Source organism: Pseudophryne corroboree, chromosome 10, assembly GCF_028390025.1.
Source record: "Pseudophryne corroboree isolate aPseCor3 chromosome 10, aPseCor3.hap2, whole genome shotgun sequence".
Classification (NCBI taxonomy): Eukaryota; Metazoa; Chordata; class Amphibia; order Anura; family Myobatrachidae; genus Pseudophryne; species Pseudophryne corroboree.
The window spans coordinates 224565393-224574605 of record NC_086453.1 but is presented as its reverse complement, the minus strand read 5'-3'; positions in this window follow the sequence as shown (position 1 = coordinate 224574605).

Below are 9213 nucleotides of genomic sequence, written 5' to 3'. Positions count from 1 at the left end.
TAACTCAAGACATACTACAATAGATACTGCGTGCTCTCTTTCCATTGGTTAGGGGGTGGGACATGTACTGCACCGGGGATCATTGGTTAGTTCAAGAAGTGGGTGATGGCTAGGACTTGTTAGTATTCTAAATTCCTCTTTGTCTGATTATATTGAGGAAAGCTATTGTTTTGGATCTTCCAAACAAACTCTGTCTCTGGGCTTTGTTTACCCCACCTTCAGTTGAGACAATTGACTACTCAGCACTCATTATTCTGGAGAGAAACCTGGTTCTATTCATAAACAAAGGTGTAAGCTCTCTTCATAGAATCTCAAAGCTTAGTGTAAATAAGGCTATTGTATTCAGTCTGTGGGAAAGAAATGACTGAATTCCATTCACCTACTCTGCACTTATGTGTAATTTATTCGGAATACAATTAATCTTATTTTCTACTTCTGTGCATAACTATGCGTAGGAATATGCAAATCTCTCCCAACTATCATAGGAATAATACCCTTTTAATACCCCACAGCTGGACACCAAACACTACCCTCCAACCTTTGTCTGAGCCCTCCCAGCATGCAAAGAGGAATCTCTCTGTCCAAGAAGTTTTAAACTTACCATACTTGCTGACATTGTTAAAGGGAGTATTAACTATAAAACGCATTATATTGGTTAAATATGTAGCGATTGAGTCGCTCGCTAGACGCACACAAACTCTACCGTAAATGCACATACCACGCGCCTGAGCGCACGACCGTGGAGGCGTCATCACGCAACTGCGAATATGCGCACGCACGGGAGAGAATGTGCACGTGCAGCGGGCAAGCGCATGGGGTTAGTACAAGGCATCATAGGTCGCTATATTTTTCGACTTTGTCAGTCCACCCTTTGGCAGTCACCAATAACTGCCACTTCCTAAACAGTTCAAACAGAAAAATATATGTCATCATGTAAATACCTTTTTATGATTGGGTAAAGGGAGGAGAGGAGAAGGTGGGAAAAGTATGACCTAGTGAGATAGTAAAAGCATGTGTGTATGAATCCATGTCTGAGGGGTCATGTATCATCGTGCCGTACGTGTTCTAAATCAAGCTTCGAGGTATTGCGAAGTATACATTTGAATCCTTCTTATCCCGTATCACGGGTCTGTGGATGGGCTGTCAAACTCTACCGAGCTCTTTTCGGCTTTTGGTTGCAACAAATGGGGGAGCACATTTAGTTGATGATACATGAAGGGGGGGGAAACATGTGAATGCTAATATGTGAGAATCACCTGTCGACTATGTGAGATACTACCTGGAGGTTGTAGAGATGAAGATAAGAAACAATCGTTATAAATGCAGTCGTAAACTATGTGAGTTTAAATAAACAGTCGCCGATTGAGGTCTTGTCTGATGTCTTGTCTTGATGTACATGTTGTCTGATGTCTCTCGGTGCTTTTGCTATAGGTGGCGACAAAAGCTTTTCCCGTGTCCATAAAATTATAGTCGCTAAAGTATTGGGCTTTCGTAGAAAGTTAAAGTCACTAGGGATATTGGGGGTCTGTGACATAGTTCATCAATGGTCTGTATAAAAGAGGTTGTCAAATTCTTCTTCCAAGCGGATGTCTTTGTACCTTGGAGGAAAACAAAGGAGAAACTGGTTAAAGAAACGGACCGTGGAATCACATTTTCATCACAACATTGTCTCTATCGTTGGGTCATAAATCAAATTAGTTGTTGTTATTACAGTGTCCTCGCTCCTCAGACTCATCACTCTGGTACTACCTTTACACTTCGTTAAAGTCTGAACGCATCTAAATATCAGGCCAACCAATATGACGACTCCCAGAATACACAAGAGGAATTTCCCTACATCCATTATAATACCTTGGGCCCATTCTCCTAAACCAGAGAACCAATTTCGTGGGTTCAACCATGACACCCAACTGGTCAGCTCATTACCCACAGCAGCGAGTGTGAGATTGTGTTTCCTTCGGAACTCCCACTTCAATTGCAAAATGTCATCCATCTTTTGGTCTATGACCTCGGCCGGGTCCTCAGTGCTGTTTGTAATATACGTGCAGCACTTTACTCCATACTGAGTTGCTAGGGTAACACAATACCCGCCTGTCACTGCCGTGAGATAATTGAGAATCATCCTATGCTGAACCAGCTCTGTTTTGTAGGCTTGTAACTCTTTCCCTGTGTACCTGAACGTGTCGTCATACATTTCGGTGATATTGTCTAACAAGTTTGCTAGCGCAGATATATATCTATAATTTATCACTCCTCTGGCGGTACGAGTGACATCTAACGCGAGTAGGAATTGAATCCCGGTGGATTCATGGATCAGATCAGAGGCCGGATGCTCTGTCCTCTCTATCAGGTGCCGTTTAACAACGTGCTCGTAATGAGTGTGAGTATAAGGAGCTTGGGCACCACAGTGTATGTCTTTCATTTTGATATGGGATACAGTCATTACTTCAGGCAGTACTTTTCCAATGCAACACAATCCCTCTGAGTTTGGGGCAAGGAATCTATACGCCTTTCTCCCACATATGAAATATGAATCATCGGGGAGAACATATGGGACGGAGTATGACATAACCATGTTACAAATTTTCCATGTGAAATCTCCTAACCCTAACTCTCCCATCTGTCTAGTACACGTATCAGGTTGTACGATATGTGCACAGTATCCTGGTGATACTTCTCCAACTCGCATGGTCCTACTTCCTAGAGTGTACCTATACCGGAAATATCTTCCACTGTTGGCTATCTGGCGTATAAGCTCTGCGTCTATGGGCATTCTATCGGCTCTATATGAAAATGTCATGGTTTGATTACTCCATGACACTTCCCAATTTCCCGGCTTTCGGGGATTGGAAATGTTAAAGCATACTAAGGACTTATCCACATGATACTGGTGGAGCTTCAAACTAGGAGGACTAGAGATATTAAACCTCTTGTCCACCGGCCTCCCACCACTTAACTCAAGTACCTCTCCTACAGTTAAAGGGAATGGTACTAGTCCTGATTTGCTATGACCTTGAGGTACTTGAGAGCATACCCAACAGTCTGTCTGGTTTAACACTCCACCCACCAAGAAGTGATAGTCACTCAATGGATGCCGGTCCATGTGGACATTAAAACTGGACTGACATTTCTTGATACACCCATCCACAATGCCTACAGATGCAGTTCTCTTCCGCTAACAATCCTTCACAATTCCTTCTATTGTCAATGCTACCAGATCATTTTCTGATACTCGCCTTTACTCAGTGATTATGTTGCTCTTGGAAAACTACGCCTCCATCCTGGTCATCAGAACCCATTCCAGATCCTTTCTCGACCTCCATGGTACTCTCACTGAAACAGACTGCTCTGGTCAACATCATGGTCAACAGGAAAATCCGGATCACAGTCTCTTGGAGCAAGTCCATCTTATAGGAGTAGAAAGAGAAATTTGTAATGGGGGTACAAAAAAAAAAAAATTTGAGGGGAAAGAAAAATGTTACGATGCTTTTGTCCTCTAGTCTTGTTGTTCTTCTTGCTCTGTTGTCATCTCAAAGGTGCTGTCTCTCAGTCTTCCAAACGAACATTCTGGAGATACAATATTCCTTCCAAATCTGCGATCTTCTGTAAGGAGCAAAAATCTTGCATTACCATTTGTCTAACTGATGTGTGACATACCATCTGTAAAGCATGAGAACATGAGAGAGAAGAGGAAAAAAACAAACGAGAGAGAGAACAATTCATATATATGTTACATAAAACAACAACAACAAAAAAAAAACATTGTCAGATCTTCCGTTCACCATCAGGCTGTCACACCAACACATCCATTGGTATCTTTGCGCAGTCTTCCCCACCAGTATTTCCACACTCCACCCTTTTGTGCCTGGCCAGGACACACCGATGTCGGTAGGTCACACTGGGGTTAGGTAGACTTCTGCAAAGACCAAGTAGCTATGTGATGTTTGAGTTCTGCCGATGAACGTCAGAGATGGGGAAAAAGAAACATTTACAGATAAATTACAAAGTTTACCCGGCCGTTCCTGTGTCTACAAGGAACTGACCTCCCAATATCATTAACTGTAACCTCATGTTTACTACCAGGTCTAATGATCAACTTTCCTGACTGCATATTACAGGTGCGGCCCAAACTTCTTCCTAGGTGATTCCTGATTACAATTTCGTGTGTCATAATTCTGCTCATGTTTTTGTCTAGGGGGTTGATATACCTTTTGTGGATCTTTAAACCTACAACTTCGTGCAAAATGACCTTCCTTCTGGCAATTATAACATCTTATCACCTTTGACTTACCCACAGGGATCTGAGGCTTCTTACCTCCCTGTGCTTCCCTGTTTCTTTGGATATCATGGTCATGTCGTTGTCTAGGGGGTTGATATGACTTTTGTATATTTCTTGATCTACAATCTCTTGCAAAATGTCCCTCTTTGTGACAATGATAACAAACTATCGTGATATATAACACCGTACGTACCTGTGGACACGACCTCACCTGACCCTCCGTTAGGGGGCTTCGACTACTGCCTTTACCGATTGGGTCGCATCCACCTGGATGTCTTGTATGATGGCTGCTGGAAAAGGTGCCGGGCTCACTTTCTTGCTTGTAGTCCTGAGGGAAGTTTAACATGGGGTGCAACTTGCATGGGTTAACAGTTGTACATTTAACAGTTTTACTTTTATCATTGTTACATTCGTTACAATTATTCTTATCATCTATACAGTTACTAAGTGCATGTTTATCATACCCCAGTGTGCCATTCTCTGTAACCACTTTCTCTCTTGTTGCCATATTTTTCTTACCAAAGTGAGAGTCAGCTGTGTAAGCTAATCCTCCTTGTATTTCACCCTCCTGTTGCCATAATTGTAAATAATCATAATGTTTAATCCGTCTCTTTGCAGATTTAATGAGACATATCCTTCTCCTTAGATTTTGTAACCCCTTGGGGCTAAAACTGCCTACCCGTGGGAACTTTTCCCCGTCATGCACAGTCATTCTTTCCCATTCATCGCACAAAACCTCTGTGTGTGAACCGTATTTCTCACACATGATATACCTTGCCGACCCTATTGGCCGGCTTACTAAATCAACCTGAACCAAGGTTGCTCGCCCCCTACCTGAACAAATGGCCCCCATCTTTGCAGGTGTTGCTTTCACTACCTCTGACCTTCAAATCAGGGTCTTCAGCGAACCCTTACAAAAACCAAGATGTCCGGGGTAGGCCGACGGTGAAAGTTCAACCGAGTGCTTTCACTCACAACCTAGGGCCCCTATGAACCTTTATTTACTGGGGCGTTGTGGGAGTAGGTTACCCGTCCCCAGCAAGTATCGGTTGTTAGAGAGTTCCTGAGTGACCAGCGAACCTCCCTTAAAATAATTTTTTTTTACACAAATCACGTTAGAATGTACAAATAGTGTTTATGACACCTCTAGCGTACGCAAACGGTACTGGGTCAAGTTATAAACTAATGCACACAATTACATGCGGTACAATCGTACTGCACATAAGCAACTAATCTAATGTGCGGAACGACCAGTGGAATCGAAAATTGTGGCTGCGAATTCCTTCAGCCAGAGCTTAATGGCCTATATGGGTACCGCACCAACCCTCCTGTGGTTGTGCTCCTTGACTCTATCTATAGCGGACTTCCTAGTCTGCTGTACCTAGACCTCCTGGTCTGTCTCTCTGGACCTCCTGGTCTGTGACCTCCTGGTCTGTGTCTACAGTAGACCTCCTAATCTGCTATACTCTAATGCTCTTATTTCAATATTTAACAAGGGATGCCTCCCAAGCCACCACGCGCCGTCACTTTCACGGATGTACCTCACGAGAACTCGACTTCTGGGGGTTCCAACAAAAATGAGAACTTATATATATATACACACTCTTTCACCTCATATACTCTTTACTTTCGTTTCTGTACAGAAATCCCTTTCATTCAGTATCGCAGTCTAGTCCCAGAGGAGTTGCAACTAGAGAAGGTTCCTTTTAGATTAAAATTTAGGACACTGAGATTGACTTGCGCTATTATCGCGTTTGCCTCCGTATCGCCTACTAAAACAATACTATCGTGTGATTTGTATTACGTGGGCGTATCCGTACGCTTCGTTGCGTAATATACGCTCCGTGCGTCGACCCTTGCGTCGCGTACGCTCGTTCTGCCCCTAGTTAGAGACACGTGTACGCAGGCCAGATATGTCCACAGAAATACAACTAACACGTTTATATCAATGTAAATGATCTTAAACTGTAATCATCCTACCGAGCACCACACAGATCTTTCCTTGTATCTTTAGGCAAAGCCCGTGTGCGTGTTTTACAAATTACTCCTTTACGTATTATTTTTACTTTTAACTACCAATAGCAACAAATCTTTCTCAGCACGTTATCAATGATAAATGGCAAACAGGAAAGTGAGATATGTGAAAATACACAGGTGAAAATGCAATTCGAAATTAATCTAATAACATACATTGATGTAAGCACGCACATATAGATATTATATCTATGTACTAATCACTATTACATCTATAAGACCCTATTCAGTGCTTCTAATTTGCATATGAATGTGCTTTTTTTAACTATCTGTGAGGCGATTTCTTTCACTGCTGGGAGAAAAAAAAACCAAAACCCCAGTTACACAGGTTCATTTTGCATTTCAATGGCCCATCTCACAAGTAGCAGAGTTAAACAGGCTCTTGAAGGGAGAAAAAGAAAAAAAAAAAACAACAACTTTGTTTTATTTCTGTGTGTCTTTCAAATATTTATTTTATTATTAACTTTCATTAATCCCCATCTGAACTATTTATAATTGATTTATGATATGGATTAGATAAATGCATTAAAAACTCATTAAATGATTATTTCTTTTTGACAATGGATGGCTGATTATTTCCCGAGTCAACTGAAAATCAGCCATTCAGAATTTTTTTTTTGACCTTCCCAAAATGGCCGCTGCTACTCCCCCTTCCACATCCATGAGGGCTACACAAAATGGAGGACAGACCATCCGGCCCTCCCTTGTCAAAAAGAAAATCATCATGCCAGCCCCTAAAGTTATTTTAGGCCTGAGTTTAAAAATAAAACTATCAAGCTATGCAGAGCGATTAAAATACTTTTAAACCTATGTTAAACAGACAAGCAATCCAATCTGCGTGTGCAGTTGGCACCAAATAGAAATTAAAACCAGATTTAAAAGACAATAGCTTAATGTTCTTACCTTCTTCGGTTCCGGATTCCACCAGCAGCAACCTACAAACGTAGCGATGCAGACGCTTATCTAGTCAGCACTACCGTATCCCCAACCACCAACACGGATACCAAGGGATACTACCTTCCCCCTTTGCTGACAGATAAAGTCTGCTTGTGTTCGCTAGTGCGGATATGTGGAGGAAGGACGAGGCCCCAATTGAATAGAGTCAGTTTTCTACCTTTTAACATCTAGCACCGTAAGGGTATGCTTACACTCTAAACCTTGGTAATGTAATACTACAATGATGTAATGCTTAATAACCTTGATAATATGAAAGCTGTTTGAGCGATTGAGACGCTAAGAAAACCCTTTACAGTAACTAGTGAAAACACAAGACCTGGTTTTGGATTTAAAAACCCACTCCGGCTCTAACACCTTCGTGGATGATTCTTTAGAGCTAAAAAGGGGGGAAACAGTACAGCTTATACACTACAAAACTAACATCAAAATCTAAACAGAATAACAAGGAATAATATAAACAATAGCGAACGATCGCAAACACAAGCAACAGAATGAGTACACAATGAGAACAAATGGCAAACACAGAGGATAACAAATGGCTACAGAGAACTTACACACGTGGGAATGATTCGCAAGCGCGTCCTGGATCCCAGCCCTCAGCCTTCAATGTGAAAACCTTGCAGAGAGAGTGAGTGACTGGACAGTCAATGGTGGTCTTTATATACACAGCATACAGTAACAATACAATGGTCCCTATAATCTCAATGGTTCATTGGACACAGGAATGTGTCTCTGCATTATAACAAAAGGTCATAGGTGGGTTCGAACAGGTGGGCTGTGTCTTTCTCCAACTGCTGTAGTGGGTGGTATCCTCTGGATTCCCCCCGCATGTGTAATAAACAGTAAATACAGTAAATGTCTATAAACTACTTTTGTACATAACTATACGCAGGAGCGAGCAATCTCTTCCTAACCAACACCGAAATGTTACCATTAAAATACTCTACAGCTGGATACTATACACCACCGTTCAACCTTTATCTGACCCTTCCTATCATGCAAAGAGGAATCTCTCTGTCCAAGAACCGTTTAAACTAAACATACTTGCTGACATTGTTAAGGGGAATATTAACTATAAAACACACTATATTGGGGTTAAATATGCTGCGATCGAGTCGCCCGCTAGACGCTCACAAACTCTACCGTAAATGCGCATACCACGCGCCAAAGCGCACGGCCGTAGAAGCTCCATTGCGCAAAGTGCGAATATGCATACGCACGGCAGAGCGTGTGCACGCGCAGCGGGCATGTGCATGGGGTTAGTACAAGGCATGTGAATCATGATATTTTCGACTTTGACAGTCCACCCTTTGGCAGTCAACAATAACTGCCACTATCTAAACAATTAAGCAGAAAAATATATAATACCATGAACTATCTATTTATGATTGGGAGTCGGGAGGAGAGGAGAAGGTGGGAAAATGTATGACCTAGTGAGATAGTAAAAAGCATGTGTGTATGAAATTCATGTCTGAGGGGTCATGTATCATCGTGCCGTACATGTTCTAAATAAGCTTCGAGGTATTGCGAAGTATACATTGAATCCTTCTTATCCCCGTGGGGTGCACATTACTTGATGATACATGAAGGGGGAAAATATGTGAGTGCTAATATATGTGTCTATATCACCTGTCGACTATGTGTGCCACTCACCTGAAGATAGAAGAGATGAAGATAAGAAACATGCGTATAAATGCATTCGTTATGATTATAATATATATGGTCGTCCCTTGGGCGTCCGTTGGAGTCTTGTTGATGTCTTGTTGAAGTCTTGTCCGGATTGCTGTATCTTTGCTGTGTGGCAAAGCAAAGCTCTTCAAGTGTCCATAAAATTTAAAGTCTCTAAGGGTTTATCAATTGTCGGTGAACCAGTTCATCAATGGTCTGTATAATGGGTCATCAAATTCTTCTTCGAGTGGATGTCTTTTTACCTTGGAGAAAAA